Below are 19,961 nucleotides of genomic sequence, written 5' to 3'. Positions count from 1 at the left end.
CAAGTAACATACCAATGACAAAGGGAACAACGTATGTTGTTATGCGGTCTAACCGATAAAAGATCTTCGTAGAATATGTAGGAGCCAATATGAGCATCCAGGTTCCGCTATTGGTTATTGACTGGAGACGTGTCTCGGTCATGTCTACATTGTTCTCGAACCCGTAGGGTCCGCACGCTTAAGGTTTCGATGACAGTTATATTATGAGTTTATACGTTTTGATGTACCGAAGCTTGTTTGGAGTCCCGGATGTGATCACGGACATGACGAGGAGTCTCGAAATGGTCGAGACATAAAGATTGATATATTGGAAGCCTATATTTGGATAACAGAAGTGTTCCGGGTGAAATCGGGATTTTACCGGAGTACCGGGAGGTTACCGGAACCCCCCGGGAGGTGTACGGGCCTTAGTGGAAGAGAGGAGAGGTGGCCAGGACTGGGCCGCGCGCCCCTCCCCCCCTAGTCCGAATAGGACAAGGATAGAGGGGGCCGTCACCCCCCTTCCTTCTCTCTCTCCTCTTTTCCCCCTTACCGAATCCTATTCCAACTAGGAAAGGGGGGGAATCCTACTCCCGGAGGGAGTAGGACTCCTCCTGGCGCGCCCTATCCTGGCCGGCCGCACCCCCCCCCCCTTGAGCCTTTATATACGGAGGCAAGGGGCACCCCTAGAGACACAATTTGATCCACGTGATCATATTCTTAGCCGTGTGCGGTGCCCCCTTCCACCATAGTCCTCAATAATATTGTAGTGGTGCTTAGGCGAAGCCCTGCGACGGTAGTACATCAAGATCGTCACCATGCCGTCGTGCTGACGGAACTCTTCCCCGACACTTTGCTGGATCGGAGTCCGGGGATCGTCATCGAGCTGAACGTGTGCTAGAACTCGGAGGTGCCGTAGTTTCGGTGCTTGATCGGTCGGGCCATGAAGACGTACGACTACATCAACCATGTTAACGCTTCCGTTGTCGATCTACAAGGGTACGTAGATCACACTCTCCCCTCTCGTTGATATGCATCACCATGATCTTGCGTGTGCGTAGGAAATTTTTTGAAATTACTACGTTACCCAACAGCTGCCGCCGCTGCTTCGATCTTCCTTGGTGCAGCTCGTTTCCAACAAACGGCAGCCCGATGGTTACCTCCCCGCTAAGTACCATCGACCCTAGAACATCTCGAGAACATCTACAACCACTCCGTACCCAGACCGCCAAGTCCATCTCCGAGGATTTCACCAAGTACCCGGACGCCCGATGCCTAGAACGCCTGCCGTCGGCCCCGTGGACGTCAAGTACCCCTACGAACCGTGTACGACTACCGCCGCCGAAGTCCGCGAGTACCACTATGTATGCCATGTACATCTACACCAAGACCGAACCGACAAGTGCCACGAGAACGTGTGTACCTCTACCGTCGCCGTGGATCCAACAAGTACCCCTGCAACAAGTGTACCTCTACCGTCGTCTTCGGAATCGCTAAGAACGTCAAGTACCCCTTCGAGATGACGAGATCAGCAAGTTCGAAAGACCCCAAGTACCTCTTCAAAACGACCGAGTACCATTACCATCGGACGCTTGAACGACTACAGGCCGAAACGTCAAGTTCCTCGATGAACCATGTACGACTACCATTTCTCGTGGATTCACCTAAGTACCATGAAAGGACGACCCTACAAGTTGCTGTTGCCGTGTACGACTACCGTCGCCTTGGAGATGTTGGGTTCACCAAGTTCCTCTTCGGAAAAGTACCACTACTTCCCTCGACGACCCGTGAACGACTACTTCCTCTACTTCCCTCGACGAACTGGAACCGTCCCGTTCGCACGCTTCGAAGTTATAACCCCAAGACGATCGTCCGAGACGTTTGCATGTGTTGTATGAGTTGCACCCTATGTTTGCACCGAGCCCGAGTTGTCACTTGCTCGGTCCTCTTCTGCTGCTAATTTGTGGGGAACTCGGTTACCGGGATCACCCCACCATCTTGTGTGACACGCTCCCGCACACTTCGCCTTTGCATCGGTATCTCAATCGAGTTACCGGAAACCGATATGTTGCCGTGGCATCACTTTCAGATTCGTTGTCGTGGCACCCCTTTCGTTACATTTTCATAAATATTGCATAAACTTGAACATGTCATCCGCATCATGTTAACAACTTTAAGATGTTTAAAATTGTTGTTGCATTAAATTGCTAATGCATATGGGGATTTACCGGATTTGTTGTTGGTTATATCCGGCCTCATTTAAATTGTTAGATGGTATAGTTTTGTTATGCTTCACCTCTTGCCATGTTAACCAACATTTAATATTGTTGAATACCTAACCGAGAGTGAACTAAATAATTGATGTGGTGTTCCGTCAATATGCAACTCGTTGCATATTGAGCTCCACTTAACTTGTAGAGTTGTTTGTGCACTTTGCCATGACATGTGTCATTAAACCGGACATGCATCATACTTGGTTGTGCATCATGCCATGTTTATGTGGTGGTTGTTTACTATGTTGTTTGCTTCTTTCCGGTGTTGCTTCTTCGGGTTAGTTCCATTAACATCACGTTTGTGAGGACCAGTTTGTAACGCCCTCGATGCGGCTATATCTCCTACGTGTCGAAGCATGACTTAGAGGCATAACCGCATTGAAAGCAATGTCGCAAGTTAGGCAATCTTCACAACATCCCATGTAATATAAATAATAAAAGGGGAAGGTACATAGTTGGCTTACACTCGCCACGTCAAACAAAGTACATAAATAGCATTACATCATCCAATCACTCATGGCCCGACTACGGTGCCAAAATAAAAGATCAACCCAACATGCGACACGGTCCCGATCGCCCCAACTGGGCACCACTACTGATCATCAGGCAAAGACACATAGTAATGGCGTGAGTCCTCGTCGAACTCCCACTTGAGCTCAAGCGCGTCATCTGGAACGGAGTCATCAGGCCCTGCATCTGGTTTGGAAGTAATCTGTGAGCCACAGGGACTCAGCAATCTCGCACCCTCGCGATCAAGACTATTTAAGCTTATAGGTAAGGCAAGGTAATATGTGGAGTTGCAGCAAGCGACTAGCATATATGGTGGCTAACCTGTTCGCAAAAGAGAGCAAGAAGAGAAGGCAAAGCGCCAACGAATAACTAGAGAACAACCTGCGCAAGCATTACTCCAACACCGTGTTCACTTCCCGGACTCCGCCAAGAAGAGACCATCACGGTAACTCACACAGTTGATTCATTTTACTTAAGTTAAGGTTCAAGTTATCTACAACCGGACATTAACAAATTCCCATCTGCCCATAACCGCGGGCACGGCTTTCGAAAGTTCAAATCCCTGCAGGGGATTCCCAACTTACCCCATGACAAGCTCTCATGGTCAACTAAGGATATACCTTCTCCCGAGACATTCCGATCAGACTCGGCATCCCGGTTCTACAAGACACTTCGACAAGTTAAAACAAATCCAGCAACACCGCCTGAATGTGCTGACAAATCCCGATAGGAGCTGCACATATCTCGTTCTCAGGGCACACTCAGATGAGCTCTCCATACAACTAAAACCAAACCCCGAGTTTGCCCGAGGGGGCGCTGCACAGGACTCTAGTTTGGACCAACACTCAGAGGAGTACTGGCCTGGGGGGGTTTAAATAAGATGACCCTCGGGCTCCGGAAACCCAAGGGAAAAAGAGGCTAGGTGGCAAATGGTAAAACCAAGGTTTGGCATTGCTGGAAGAGCTTTATTCAAGGCGAACTGTCAAGGGGTTCCCATTATCACCCAACCGCATAAGGAATGCAAAATCCGGGAACATAACACCGATATGACGGAAACTAGGGCGGCAAGAGTGGAACAAAACACTAGGCAAAAAGGCCGAGCCTTCCACCCTTTACCAAGTATATAGATGCATTAAGATAACAAGATAATATAATGATATCCCAACAAGTAAATAATGTTCCAACAAGGAACGGTCTCCAAACTTAACATGCAACTAGCAACGCTATAAGAGGGGCTGAGCAGAGCGGTGACATAGCCAATCAATGGTTTGGTAGGACATGGTGGGTTAGAGGTTTGACATGGCAATTTGGGAGGCATGATAAGCAAGTGGTAGGCATCGTAGCATAGGCATAGCAAAAGAGTGAGCATCTAGCAAAGCAAAGATAGAAGTGATTTCGAGGGTATGATCATCTTGCCTGCAAAGTTGTCAGAGTTGACTGGATCCTCGAAAGCAAACTCAACGGGCTCCTCGTTAGCGAACTCGTCTCCCGGCTCTACCCAAACAAGACAAACAAGCAAAAAGGACATAATCAACCACGTGCAAACTCAAACAACATGATGCAAACATGGTATGCTATGCGGGATGCGATATGTGATGCATATGCAAGATTTGACAAGGAATGAATGAACCTGGCTTCAACTTGGAAATCCAAGTGTGCCACTGGAAAGGTGAGATGATTTCGCTTGAAAACAATATAAAGAACGCCGGAATCGGAGACACAGTTTGGAAATGGCAAGCAATTCAAATATGGCACCGGTCTGCGATATACAGCAAGTAGCCATCTAAATGCAACAAGTTAAACATGCTACAGCACCCAAACATGGCAACAAAATACATGGCAGGGATCCACTCATAAAGCTTGACAAAAGATGAACACTGAGCTACGGCCAATTCATCCATTAACAGGTTCAAACAAGCATGGCAAAAGTGCAATTGGTAAACAGATTTCAGACTTAGTGAAATTAACACTTGTCTGGAATTTCAGATCAGGTAGCACACTTTGGAGCATGAAAACTATATGCTACAGGAACTTAACATGGCAAAGTAAAGCATGGCATGGAGCTACTCAAGGAGCTTAACAAAAGTCCCTTAGTGACCTTGAGCCAAAAGGGATCAGAAAATACAATTGCAAGCATGTGAACATGGCAAAAACATAATCAGATCACAGACTTAGTGAAAAACTGGAGCATGCAAATTAGATATCAAGTAGGCATGTTTACGAGCTCGATGCACTCACTACAGAGCATGTCATGACAATCTAAGCATACACCCATCAAGAATACACAGTATACAAGCTAGACATGACAAGAACAATAACATAGCATCAACGGATCAACTACAACATCCTCGGCAAAATCGCTAACAAGTAGACAATCTGCCCAGATTCACGAGATAGCAAAAGTAGAGCTCGAAGACATTCTGGTCTTTTCGAAGAACAAGGAAGATCATGCCAAGCTCTTGCGTTTGGTAGTCGATAAGCTCAGGGAACATCAGTTCTACGCCAAGTTCTCAAAGTGCGAATTTTGGCTCGATGAGGTTCTTTATCTTGGACATATCATCTCTGCCAAGGGCATTGCGGTGAATCCTGAGAAGGTGTCTGCAATTGTGAATTGGGAACCACCTCAGAACATGAAGCAACTCCGTAGCTTCCTCGGTCTCGCAAGCTATTGTCGAAGGTTCGTTGAGAACTTTTCAAAGATCGCGAAGCCTCTCTCAAATCTTCTTCAGAAGCACGTCAAGTACGTTTGGTCTCCGGAGTGTGACATTGCTTTCAACACTTTGAAAGAGAAATTAGTCACTGCTCCAGTTCTGACTCCTCCTGATGAATCCAAACCGTTTGAGGTCTTTTGCGATGCCTCTCTCCAAGGTCTCAGTGCAGTGTTGATGCAAGAAAAGAAAGTTGTGGCTTATACCTCTCGTCAGTTGAAGCCCAACGAGAAGAACTAACCCACTCATGACCTCGAGTTGGCGGCAGTTGTGCATGCTCTTTTGACTTGGAGACATCTCTTATTGGGAAGAAAAGTGGACATCTTCACTGACCACAAGAGTCTCAAGTACATCTTCACTCAGCCTAATATCAACCTCAGGCAGACTCGATGGGTCGAAATGATTCAAGAGTATAATCCAAGCATCGAGTATACTCTAGGCAAGGCCAATGTGATTGCTGATGCATTGAGCAGGAAGGCTTATTGCAACAGTCTTATTCTCAAGCCTTATCAACCCGAGCTTTGTGAAGCTTTCCGCAAACTCAATCTGCAAGTTGTTCCTCAAGGTTTCCTCGCCAACCTTCAAGTCTCTCCTACCTTGGAAGACCAGATTCGCCAAGCTCAGCTTCTTGATGCTATGGTGAAGAAGGTGAAGATTGGGATTGCCAAGAGTCAACCCAAGTACAAGTGCTACCGCCTTGATGACAAGGATACTCTCTTCTTCGAGGATCGTATTGTTGTGCCCAAAGGTGATCTTCGTAAGGTTATCATGAACGAGGCTCACAATTCACTCCTCTCCATCCACCCTGGGAGCACGAAGATGTATCAGGACCTCAAGCAGGCTTATTGGTGGACTCGAATGAAGCGCGAGATTGCTTAGTTCGTGAATGAGTGTGATGTCTGCAGAAGAGTGAAGGCAGAACACCAAAGGCCAGCTGGTCTCCTCCAACCTCTTGCCATTCCAGAATGGAAGTTTGACCACATTGAGATGGACTTCGTGACTGGGTTTCTAAAGTCCAAGCATGGTAATGATGCTATATTCGTTGTCATCGACAAACTCACTAAAGTGGCTCACTTTCTGCCTATCAAAGAGTTAATCACTGCAGCTCAATTGGTGGAGCTCTATACCTCTCGTATTGTCTCGCTGCACAGTATTCCATAGGTGATCTCTTCAGACCGTGGCAGCATCTTTACCTCCAAGTTTTGGGATTCTTTTCAGAAGGCCATGGGCACCAACATCCGCTTCAGCACAGCTTTCCATCCGTAAACTAGCGGTCAAGTCGAGCGTGTCAACCAGATTCTTGAAGATATGCTCAGGGCTTGTGTGATGTCCTTCGGCATGAAGTGGGAGGATTGTCTTCCATATGCTGAATTCTCCTACAACAACAGTTTTCAAGCAAGTTCGGGCAAGGCCCCATTCGAAATTCTGTATGGCAGGAAGTGCCGTACCCCTCTCAACTGGTCTGAAACCGGCGAACGTCAACTTCTGGGAAATGACTTAATCACAGAGGCACAGGAGATGTGCAAAGTCATTCGAGACAACCTCAAAGCAGCACAATCGCGCCAAAAGAGCTACTATGATAGTAAGCACCGTGATTTGGCTTTCGAGATCGGAGATCATGTTTACCTCCGCGTCTCTCCAATGAAAGGTACTCATCGCTTCGGTATCAAAGGGAAGCTTGCCCCTAGATACGTGGGACCTTTCAAGATCGTCAGCAAGAGAGGCGATCTCGCCTATCAACTCGAGCTTCCTTCAAACTTTGCAAATGTGCATGACGTGTTCCATGTCTCTCAGCTCCGCAAGTGCTTCAAGACTCCTGAACGCACCGTCAACTTCAAAGACATTGATCTCCAAGAAGATCTCTCTTATCGTGAGCACCCCGTTGTTATTCTTGAAGAGACTGAACGCAAGACTCGCAATAAGTCAATCAAATTCCTCAAAGTCAAGTGGTCACACCATTCCGACCGTGAAGCCACCTGGGAACGCGAGGATCACCTCTGTTCTGAGTACCCGGCGTTCTTCTAGTCCTAGATCTCGGGACGAGATCCTTTCGTAGTGGTGGAGTGTTGTAACACCCCGGATATGATTTACCTAATATGTAATCCAACTCTTGCCGTTTCCGGCGCTAAGTTATTTTATTTTCTTGGGTTCGGGTTTTTGTCTCCGTGTGTTGTTGTTGTTGTTGTCATGCATCTCATATCATGTCATCATGTGCATTGCATTTGCATACGTGTTCGTCTCATGCATCCGAGCATTTTCCCCGTTGTCCGTTTTGCATTCCGGTGCTCCGTTCTCCTCCGGTGGTCATTTCTACCTTTCTGTAGTGTGTGGGGGTTAAACATTTCCGGATTCGACCGAGACTTGCCAAGCGGCCTTGGTTTACTACTGGTAGACCGCCTGTCAAGTTTCGTACCATTTGGACTTCGTTTGATGCTCCAACGGTTAACCGAGGGACCGAGAAGGCCTCGTGTGTGTTGCAGCCCAACACCCCTCCATTTTGGCACAAAACCCACCAAAACCCTCTCCATCATCTAGAGCGTTCGATCATGATCGCGTGGCCAAAAACCGCACCTCATTTGGACGCTCCTAGCTCCCTCTATGCCTATAAATATACCCCCCTCCGAAATTCACGGTTCTTCCCTCTCCTAACCCTAGATCCACTCCTTCCGCGCAACCGGACAATGTCTGTTTCGCCCGGACATCTCGCCGCCGCCGCCCTCGCCCATTAAGGGGACGCCACGTGTCCCGCCGGGTCTTCCCCACCGCGCCGGCCCGCCTGGGCCCAGGGAGAGCCCTCCCGGCCCGCGCAGCGCCGCCAGCCGCCCGGCTCACGCGCGCCCGAGCGCCGCCACCTCGCCTTCCGCGCCGGCCGCCGCGTCCCTCGCCGGCATCGGCAACCGCCCACTCCGCCCCGTCGCTCCAGCAGGCCATCGCCGCCATCCGCGCCCGCCGAGGACGCCGCACTTTGCCGGCGACCGCGCCCCGGTGCACCTCCACCTCGTCGGCACCGGATCCGGCGAGATCCGGCCGGCCAGCTCCTCCGGCGAGCTTCGGCCAACCCCACGACGAACTCCGGCGAACTTCCCCGATGAACCTCGAAGTCCGCGCGTGAACAGTGTTCTCAGATCCAGATCTAGATCCGGTTGACTTTCCTCCCGAAACCCTAATTACTTTGCCATGTTCATCGTGTCGTAACTATGCATCTGTAGATCTGTTTTGGGCATATACCATATCAAAATGTTTGTCTCATAGAGCACATCATTTCATCTCATTTCATCATTTTCATTTGAGTTCATCTTGATGCCCGGAATGCTGTTGGAAGAGTGCTATTTGAGATAATTGTCAGATCTGCTGCTCCAAATAGCTATTTGTCATTTTTGCCATGAGTTATGTGTGCATGATATGCCCCTGAGCTCTACATGTATTTTGTTATATGCTTTGCCATCTTTCCAGTGGTGCTATCCATGCATTTTTGTGATGTGTGTGGCGACTAGCACAAGCTTGCAAAGTGGTGCATTCGTTAATGCTGATTTCAGGGACTTAGCAATTCCACTAAGTCCTTGATCTGTTTTTTATCAGTTATGCCATATGTTCATGTTGTTTCCTAGTGATCCGTGCCTCTTTTGAGGATGATCAGTAAGGATGTTTTGTTAATCTTGTAGTGCTCTATCCATCCATGTATTTGTTTGAAATTATGGAGCACCCTAGCTTGAGTCAATCGAGCTCTACTTTTGCTATCTCGTGAATCTGGGCAGATTGTCTACTTGTTAGCGATTTTGCCGAGGATGTTTTAGTTGATCCGTTCATGCTATGTTATTGTTCTTTCCATGTCTAGCTTGTATAATATGTATTCTTGATGGGTGTATGCTTAGATTGTCATGCCATGCTCTGTAGTGAGTGCATCGAGCTCGTAAACATGCCTACTTGATATCTGATTTGCATGCTCCAATTTTTCACCAAGTCTGTGATCTGATTATGTTTTTACCATGTTCACATGCTTGCAATTGTATTTTCTGATCCATTTTGGCTCAAGGTCACTAAGGGACTTTTGTTAAGCTCTTTGAGTAGCTCCATACCATGCTTTACTTTGCCATGTTAAGTTCCTGTAGCATATAGTTTTCATGCTCCAAAGTGTGCTACCTGATCTGAAATTCCAGACAAGTGTTAATTTCACCAAGTCTGAAATCTGTTTACCAATTGCACTTTTGCCATGCTTGTTTGAACCTGTTAATGGATGAATTGGCCATAGCTCAGTGTTCATCTTTTGTCAAGCTTTATGAGTGGATACCTGCCATGTATTTTGTTGCCATGTTTGGGTGTTGTAGCATGTTTAACTTGTTGCATTTAGATGGCTACTTGCTGTATATCGCAGACCGGTGCCATATTTGAATTGCTTGCCATTTCCAAACTGTGTCTCTGATTCCGGCGTTCTTTATATCGTTTTCAAGAGAAATCATCTCACCTTTCCAGTGGAACACTTGGATTTCTAAGTTGAGGCCAAGTTCATTCATTCCTTGTCAAATCTTGCATATGCATCACATATCGCATCCCGCATAGCATACCATGTTTGCATCATGTTGTTTGAGTTTGCACGTGGTTGATTGTGTCCTTTTTGCGTGTTTGTCTTGTTTGGGTAGAGCCGGGAGACGAGTTCGCTAACGAGGAGCCCGTTGAGTTTGCTTTCGAGGATCCAGTCAACTCTGACAACTTTGCAGGCAAGATGATCATACCCTCGAAATCACTTCTATCTTTGCTTTGCTAGATGCTCGCTCTTTTGCTATGCCTATGCTACGATGCCTACCACTTGCTTATCATACCTCCCAAATTTCCATGTCAAACCTCTAACCCACCATGTCCTAGCAAACCGTTGATTGGCTATGTCACCGCTCTGCTCAGCCCCTCTTATAGCGTTGCTAGTTGCAGGTGAAGTTTGGAGACCGTTCCTTGTTGGAACATTATTTACTTGTTGGGATATCATTATATTATCTTGTTATCTTAATGCATCTACATACTTGGTAAAGGGTGGAAGGCTCGGCCTTTTTGCCTAGTGTTTTGTTCCACTCTTGCCGCCCTAGTTTCCGTCATATCGGTGTTATGTTCCTGGATTTTGCGTTCCTTACGCGGTTGGGTGATAATGGGAACCCCTTGACAGTTCGCCTTGAATAAAGCTCTTCCAGCAATGCCCAACCTTGGTTTTACCATTTGCCACCTAGCCTCTTTTTCCCTTGGGTTTCCGGAGCCCGAGGGTCATCTTATTTAAACCCCCCCCCCCGGGCCAGTACTCCTCTGAGTGTTGGTCCAAACTAGAGTCCTGTGTAGCGCCCCCTTGGGGAAATTCGGGGTTTGGTTTTAGTTGTATGGAGAGCTCATCTGAGTGTGCCCTGAGAACGAGATATGTGCAGCTCCTATCAGGATTTGTCGGCACATTCGGGCGGTGTTGCTGGATTTGTTTTAACTTGTCGAAGTGTCTTGTAGAACCGGGATACCGAGTCTGATCGGAATGTCTCGGGAGAAGGTATATCCTTCGTTGACCGTGAGAGCTTGTCATGGGCTAAGTTGGGACTCCCCTGCAGGGATTTGAACTTTCGAAATCCGTGCCCGCGGTTATGGGCAGATGGGAATTTGTTAATGTCCGGTTGTAGATAACTTGAACCTTAACTTAATTAAAATGAATCAACTGTGTGAGTTACCGTGATGGTCTCTTCTCGGCGGAGTCCGGGAAGTGAACACGGTGTTGGAGTAATTCTTGACGCAGGTTGTTCTCTAGTTATTCGTTCGCGCTTTGCCTTCTCTTCTCGCTCTCTTTTGCGAACAGGTTAGCCACCATATATGCTAGTCGCTTGCTGCAGCTCCACATATTTACCTTGCCTTACCTATAAGCTTAAATAGTCTTGATCGCGAGGGTGCGAGATTGCTGAGTCCCTGTGGCTCACAGATTACTTCCAAACCAGATGCAGGGCCTGATGACTCCGTTCCAGATGACGCGCTTGAGCTCAAGTGGGAGTTCGACGAGGACTCACGCCGTTACTATGTGTCTTTCCCTGATGATCAGTAGTGGTGCCCAGTTGGGGTGATCGGGACCGTGTCGCATGTTGGGTTGATCTTTTATTTTGGCACCGTAGTCCGGCCATGAGTGATTGGATGATGTAATGCTATTTATGTACTTTGTTTGACGTGGCGAGTGTAAGCCAACTATGTACCTTCCCCTTTTATTATTTATATTACATGGGATGTTGTGAAGATTGCCTAACTTGCGACATTGCTTTCAATGCGGTTATGCCTCTAAGTCATGCTTCGACACGTAGGAGATATAGCCGCATAGAGGGCGTTACAAGCTGTTGGAAGAGTGCTATTTGAGATAATTGTCAGATATGCTGCTCCAAATAGCTATTTGTCATTTTTGCCACGAGTTATGTGTGCATGATATGCCCCTGAGCTCTACATGTATTTTGTTATATGCTTTGCCATCTTTCCAGAGGTGCCATCCATGTATTTTTGTGATGTGTGTGGTGACTAGCACAAGCTTGCAAAGTGGTGCATTCGTTAATGCTGATTTCAGGGACGTAGCAATTCCACTAAGTCCTTGATCTGTTTATATCTATATGCCATATTTTCATGTTGTTTCCTAGTGATCCGTGCCTCTTTTGAGGATGATCAGTAAGGATGTTTTGTTAATCTTGTAGTGCTCTATCCATCCATGTATTTGTTTGAAATTATGGAGCACCCTAGCTTGAGTCAATCGAGCTCTACTTTAACCTTAACTTAATTAAAATGAATCAACTGTGTGAGTTACTGTGATGGTCTCTTCTCGGCGGAGTCCGGGAAGTGAACACGGTGTTGGAGTAATGCTTGTGCAGGTTGTTCTCTAGTTATTCGTTCGCGCTTTGCCTTCTCTTCTCGCTCTCTTTTGCGAACAGGTTAGCCACCATATATGCTAGTCGCTTGCTGCAGCTCCACATATTACCTTGTCTTACCTATAAGCTTAAATAGTCTTGATCGCGAGGGTGCGAGATTGCTGAGTCCCTGTGGCTCACAGATTACTTCCAAACCAGATGCAGGGCCTGATGACTCCGTTCCAGATGACGCGCTTGAGCTCAAGTGGGAGTTCGATGAGGACTCACGCCGTTACTATGTGTCTTTCCCTGATGATCAGTAGTAGTGCCCAGTTGGGGCGATCGGGACCGTGTCGCATGTTGGGTTGATCTTTTATTTTGGCACCGTAGTCGGGCCATGAGTGATTGGATGATATAATGCTATTTATGTACTTTGTTTGACGTGGCGAGTGTAAGCCAACTATGTACCTTCCCCTTTTATTATTTATATTACATGGGATGTTGTGAAGATTGCCTAACTTGCGACATTGCTTTCAATGCGGTTATGCCTCTAAGTCGTGCTTCGACACGTAGGAGATATAGCCGCATCGAGGGCGTTACACAGTTCGACTACGTCCATTTGTCTTCTTCATGCATTCATTCTTCTTCCTTGCGGGATTTCAGGCAAGATGACCATACCCTCGAAATCACTTCTATCTTTGCTTGCTAGATGCTCGCTCTTTTGCTATGCCTATGCTGCAGTACCTACCACTTGCTTATCATGCCTCCCATATTGTTAAGCCAAGCCTCTAACCCACCTTGTCCTAGCAAACCTTTGTTTGGCTATGTTACCGCTTTGCTCAACCCCTCTTATAGCGTTGTTAGTTGCAGGTGAAGATTGGAGCCTGTTCCATGTTTGGAACATGGATATTTGTTGGGATATCACAATATCTCTTATTTAATTAATGCATCTATATACTTGGTAAAGGGTGGAAGGCTCGGCCTGATGCCTGGTGTTTTGTTCCACTCTTGCCGCCCTAGTTTCCATCATATCAGTGTTATGTTCCCGGATTTTGCGTTCCTTACGCGGTTGGGTTATAATGGGAACCCCTTGACAGTTCGCCTTGAATAAAACTCCTCTAGCAAGGCCCAACATTGGTTTTACCATTTGCCACCTAGCCTTTTCTTTCCCTTGAGTAGGCCTGTCCAAGGGTCATCTTTATTAAAAACCCCGGGCCAGTACTCCTGTGAGTGTTGGTCCAACCTGTCAGCTGCCGGTGGCCACCAGGGGCAACTCTGGGCTGGCCTACCGGAACCTTGAACAATCCGGTGTGCCCTGAGAAAGAGATATGTGCAGCTCCTATCGAGATTTGTCGGCACATTCGGGTGGCTTTGCTGGTCTTGTTTTACCATTGTTGAAATGTCTTGTAACCGGGATTCCGAGTCTGATCAGGTATTCCTGCTAGAAGGAATATCCTTCGTTGACCGTGAGAGCTTGTGATGGGCTAAGTTGGGACACCCCTGCAGGGATTTGAACTTTAGAAAGCCGTGCCCGCGGTTATGGGCAGATGGGAATTTGTTAATGTCCGGTTGTAGAAAACCTGAAGTTGACCTTAATTAAAATGCACCAACCGCGTGTGTTACCGTGATGGTCTCTTCTTGGCGGAGTCCGGGAAGTGAACACGGTGTTGGAGTAATGCTTGACGTAGGTTGTTCTAGGGTCACTTCTTGATCATAGTTGTTCGACCGTGCTTTGCCTTCTCTTCTCGCTCTCTTTTGCGTATGTTAGCCACCATATATGCTAGTCGCTTGTTGCAGCTCCACCTCATACCTTTTACCCTACCTATAAGCTTAAATAGTCTTGATCGCGAGGGTGTGAGATTGCTGAGTCCCTGTGGCTCACAGATACTTCCAAAACCAGTTTGCAGGTGCTGATGATACCGAGCAGGTGACGCAACCAAGCTCAAGGAGGAGCTCGATGAAGATCTTGTCCTTTGTGTTGTTTCGTTTCCAGTTGATCAGTAGTGGAGCCCAGTTGGGTTCGATCGGGGATCTGTGTAGCTTTTGGGGTAGTCTTCTTTTATTTTGGTTCCGTAGTCGGACCTTGATTGTATCTGGATGATGTAATGCTTTATTCATGTAATTGTGTGAAGTGGCGAGTGTAAGCCAACTATGTATCTCTTTCCCTTATGTATTACATGGGTTGTGTGAAGATTACCTCACTTGCGACATTTCTTTCAATGCGGTTATGCCTCTAAGTCGTGCTTCGACACGTGGGAATATAGCCGCATCGAGGGCGTTACACCACCCCACTAGTACCCGTCATGGCGGATTTGCCGCACTGGTCCTAGACCCAATCATCGACGGATTTCACCTCACTCGAGTCCTTATGGACGGCGGCAGCAGCCTGAACCTGCTTTATCAGGACATAGTGCGCAAAATGGATATAGACCCCTCAAGGATCAAACCCACAAAAATGATCTTTAAGGGCGTTATTCCAGGCGTAGAGGCCCATTGCATAGGCTCAATTACACTGGAAGTGGTCTTCGGATCCCCGGATAACTTCCGAAGCGAAGAGTTAATCTTTGATATAGTCCCGTTCCGCAGTGATTATCACGCGCTGCTCGGGCGAACCGCATTTGCTAGATTCAATGCGGTACCGCATTATGCATACCTCAAGCTCAAGATGCCAGGACCCCGCGGAGCTATTACAGTCAACGAAAACACATAGCGCTCCCTCCGAACAGAGGAGCACACCGCGGCCCTCGCACCAGAAGCGCAAAGCGGCCTCTCAAGACAATCAACCAGTTCGGCATTTCAAAGCCCAGACACCTCCAAGCGCGCTCGAGGCAATCAGCAAATAGACCGCCTGGCGCGATCTGAGCTCCCGTAGCAATACGGCGGCCACCCCAATCCCAGCCCAACAGCGATATTCGTGCCGCGCGTACATAATTACGCATTAAAAATACCATGGGCACAGGTGGGGGGGCACAACTGCGGCACGCCCCAAAATGCAGCCTAAACCGCACTAGGGGTTTCCCGTTTGGTTATTTTTTTTCTTTTTTCAGGACCTCAATCTCTGGAAACACTGTCCGGCAGCACTATTGCCGAACACATGATGCAGCAACCAAGAAGGCAGACAGCTATGTTATACAACGGAATTTCCAGGTTGATCTCAGATTTCATATCATCCCTCAGCTTGCCCTTGGAAGGGACTTAGTCCTACTTTTTGCTTATCGCACTATCTATATCACTCTGCTTTAACGCGGCTTTTTAATAAACAATGCATTACATTACGACCATTATTGCATTATATATATATGGGTGTTCATTAACGACGCCTTGCAACCGTACACTTTGGTATGGCCAATACACCAGGGGCTCACGTACCCCACAATGCGGTGTGAAAAGTCCGAACACTTTCACAAGTGCGGCACCCCGAACTTATAGCATTATATGCATCAGCTCCGAATCATGTCTTTGGTCAAATGTTGGGTTTGCCCGGATCCTATGTTTTGGTACCTTACGTTCCGCTCTATCGGCTAAGGTAGCGCTAGGAGAACTACTGCGATTGTGCCTCGGTTCTGCCGGGCTGAGCACCTCAGTAGAGAAAGCTAAAACTGACTGGCATGATAAGGCGAGAGACTGGTCACTGTTCGGCGAGGTTTTTCGAGTCCCTAAAGACTTATGCCGCTTAGGGCGAGGGGCCGGCCCTGTCCGGCTTAAAGGCGTGTATCGCGCCCCGAATTCGGCCTTCCGAATACCAGGGGCTTTGCCGAAATTTAAAATTATAGAATTCTATGGCTAAGTGAGAGTGATAAAGCAATATTAGTCTGGTTGCCTTGTTCATTGTGCTGAGCACCTCCCTCGAAGGACCCAAATATGGGAACAAGAGTGCTCATGTTTATCCCGAACACCCCAGCACTAGCGGCATGGGGGCAGAAGCCGAGGACTAGCCATATCTCAGATTCGATAAACAGCCAAACAGAAGGTAATATTTTAAATTCAACAAGCGTTGCATAGCGCATATGAAACAAGTTTTCATAAATACAGGATAAAACGAGCAAGTTTACTCAAATATTACATCTTTCAAACACTCATCCGCGATAAGATGGGCACCCAGCAGAACACCCTCATAATACATCTCGGGGTGGCAGTGCTCCTTGCCCTCCGGCGGCCCCTCCTTGATCAGCTTCACGGCGTCTAGCTTGACCCACTGCATTTTTACACGGGCGAAAGCCCGGCGTGCACCTTCAATGCAGACGGATCGCTTGACAACCTCCAGCCGTGGGCAGGCATCCACAAGCCGCCTCACCAGGCCGAAGAAGCTGTTTGGAAGGGCGTCGCCAGGCCATGGCCGGACTATAAAGCCCTTCATGGCTTGATCGGCCGCCTTATGTAGCTCGACCATCTGCTTCAGCTGGTCGCTCATCGGCACCGGATGTTCGGCCTCAGCATACTGAGACCAGAACAGCTTCTCCGTCGAGCTTCCGTCCTCGTCCTGGTAAAATTGTGTGGCATTGGACACACTGTAGGGCAAATCTGCGAATGCTCCTGAAGAGCTCCGGATCCGGGTAAGTAATCGGTAATTTACTTTTACATGCTTGCTTTGCATATAGAAAGCCTTACCCGCTGCTATCTTCTTCATCGCGTCGATCTCCTGGAGGGCCTTCTGGGCCTCGGCCTTGGCACTCTTTGCATTCAAGGGTTGCGGCAAGCTCAGACTCCCGCGTCTTCGAGTCAAGCTCCAACGCCTCGTGCTTTGTCACGAGAGCCTGGAGCTCTTGCTGCACCTCACCCACCCGAGCCTCGTCCTTCTCTCGCTCGGTGTGCTCCTTGGCCGTTGTATCTTCAGCCTTGGTTAGCGCTTGCTTCAGGGTCGCCACCTCGGTCGAGGCTCCTGGCAAACATACAACGATCCTGTCATTTTGCAATCGCGTCCTTTTTATACATACATATCTATAGACGGAGTATTACTTACCCTTGTTCTCCTCGAGCTGCCTCTTGGCAAGGCCGAGCTCTTTCTTGGACCCCTCGAGGTCCTGCTTCAGTACAGCGACCTCCGCAGTTAGTGCGGCGGACGCCAGCAGTGAAGCCTGCATATGCATATTGACATACTTATATTAGACTCCTGCGATATTATTTGATCCTCTGTCCGGCTTTTATTTGTGAACACCGAACAAAGCATCAGGGGCTACTGTCTATGCGGTAATATTTATACTACATTTTAAACACACTTACCTCAAAGCCTGTTAGAAGGCTGGCACAGGCTTCAGTCAATCCACTCTTGGCGGACTGAACCTTCTGGATCACCGCACTCATGATAGTGCGGTGCTCCTCGTCGATGGAAGCGTTGCGAAGTGCTTCCAGCAGATTGTCCAGTGCCTCTGGATGGACAGAGGTCATCGGCACAGGCCTTTTGCCCCCCTGAGAAGGAGGCCGCCTGCCCGAGTCCGGAACCGCTGGAGGGTCCGGCACGGTGTTCGGCTGAGGGCCGAACTCGAAGCTCTCGGGGGGCCCGTCCCCGCGGCTCCCGAAGTCCGGAAGGTCGCCTTGAGGCGCCTCCGGAACTGTCTCCCCTCGATCCGGTGCCTCTTGAGACAACACCTCGGCATCGTCGGCAGGATGAGGGGAGGTGGCAGTCGGGACTGGATCGCTATCCATGTCCGACGATCCCAGGGAGCCGTTCGATGATACCTCGATATTGGCTCGGGGCGGCCTGCACAATTGTGTTCGGCGTTAGGAAAAGTAGTGCGACAAAGGAATCCTATGGGTAACTTTGGTATCCGAATACTTATGATCTCCCCGGGGGCTTGGCCCTGGGCAACCACTCGTCTTCGCTTTCGTCGGCGGCGGTGGAGCTGTCCAGAAGGAGAGTCCTTCCCTTCTTGGACCCTCCGGCTTCCCCAGTTGGGGCGGCCTTCCTTTTCCTGTCTCCCCCAGTCGGTGGGGGAGCATCTTCTTCCTCTTCCTCGTCTTCAGGGGAAGAGTGCGCCGCAGAGTCATCGGACAGTGAGTCCGATGACGCCTGGTGTCGGGAACTCTTTCGAGTTCCCTTGGCCTTCTTGGTCTTCTCCGGCACCTTATAAGGGGCCGGAGTCAGCATCTTCGCCAGAAGAGCGTCTGCGGGGCCTTTGGGCAAAGGAGCCGGACAGTCGATCTGTCCGGCCATCTTCTGTCAGTCCTGTCAAAGGTCCGGGAGTTTAGATCCCGCATAGAGTCAATCTATATAAAAAAATAAGTATCCTGTGAAAGGTAAAGCAGCTTACCGCACTAGCTTGGCGCTTCGCGCTGAATCCGCGATCCTCGGTGATAGGGGGAGGGACCTCGACACTTTTGAACAGCACCCTCCAGGCGTCTTCATGAATCGTGTCGAAGAGCCTATTCAGAGTCCGGTGCTGTGCCGGATTGAACTCCCACAAGGTGAACTCCCGTTGTTGGCACGGGAGTATCCGGCGGATGAGCATAACCTGGACTATGTTGACAAGCTTGAGCGTCTTGTCCACCATGTTTTGAATACATGTTTTGAGTCCGGTCAGCTCTTTCGAACTACCTCAGGACATGCCCTTCTCTTTCCAGGAGGTGAGCCGCATGGGGATGCCAGATCGGAACTCGGAGGGCCGCTACCCATGCTGGGTCGCGCGGCTCGGTGATATAGAACCACCCCGATTGCCACCCCTTTATGGTTTCCACAAAGGAGCCCTCGAGCCATGTTATGTTGGGCATCTTGCCCACCATGGCGCCTCCGCACTCCTCCTGGCGGCCGCCCACCACCTTCGGCTTGATGTTGAAGGTCTTCAGCCATAAGCCGAAGTGGGGCTTGATACGGAGGAAGGCCTCGCACACGACGATAAACGCCGAGATGTTGAGGATGAAGTTCGGGGCCAGATCATGGAAATCCAGGCCGTAATAAAACATGAGCCCCCGGACGAAGGGATGGAGAGGGAATCCCAGTCCGCGGAGGAAATGGGTGAGGAATACCACCCTCTCATGGGGCCTGGGGGTGGGGATGAGCTGCCCCTCATCTGGGAGCCGGTGCGCGATGTCGTCGGGCAGGTATCTGGCTCTCCTCAGTTTCTTGATGTCTCCCTCTGTGACAGAGGAGACCATCCACTTGCCTCCCGCTCCAGACATGGTTGGAGAAGGTTGAGATGGAAGTGAGGACTTGGGTGCTAGAGCTCGAGTGTGCGGGACCGTATGAGCAAAGGAGGAAGAAGGCGTGGATAGAAAGGTGAATCCTTATCCCTTTATATGAGCGGACGAAACTAAGCGTCCCCACTTGCCTGGTAAAACTCGCTTATCCCCCAAGCGCCGCAATTGATGGCGCGGTTGGGTTACCCACGCCCGTATTGATGAGAATCCCGTAATAAGGGGACACGATCTCTGCTTTGACAAGACGTGTCGAAAAACTGCCTCGCGTTATGTGTGGGGCTGGTTAAAAGAAATGGTTCGAATAATCACCGGGCCATGACATAACGTCATTAGATCTGTGAAAATATTATTCTCTCTACGGTGGAATGCGGAACTTATTTTGCAGGGTCGGACACTATCCTCGTATTCAAATTCTTCTGTGATGTATTCGGAGAAGGAACCCGCCTTGCAATGCCGAAGACAATACTACGCGCCGGATTCGTCGTCATTGAAGCCTGGTTCAGGGGCTACTGTGGGAGTCCTGGATT

Source organism: Triticum urartu, chromosome 6, assembly GCF_003073215.2.
Source record: "Triticum urartu cultivar G1812 chromosome 6, Tu2.1, whole genome shotgun sequence".
NCBI classification, from domain to species: Eukaryota; Viridiplantae; Streptophyta; class Magnoliopsida; order Poales; family Poaceae; genus Triticum; species Triticum urartu.
Note: the sequence above shows the minus strand (reverse complement) of the source record.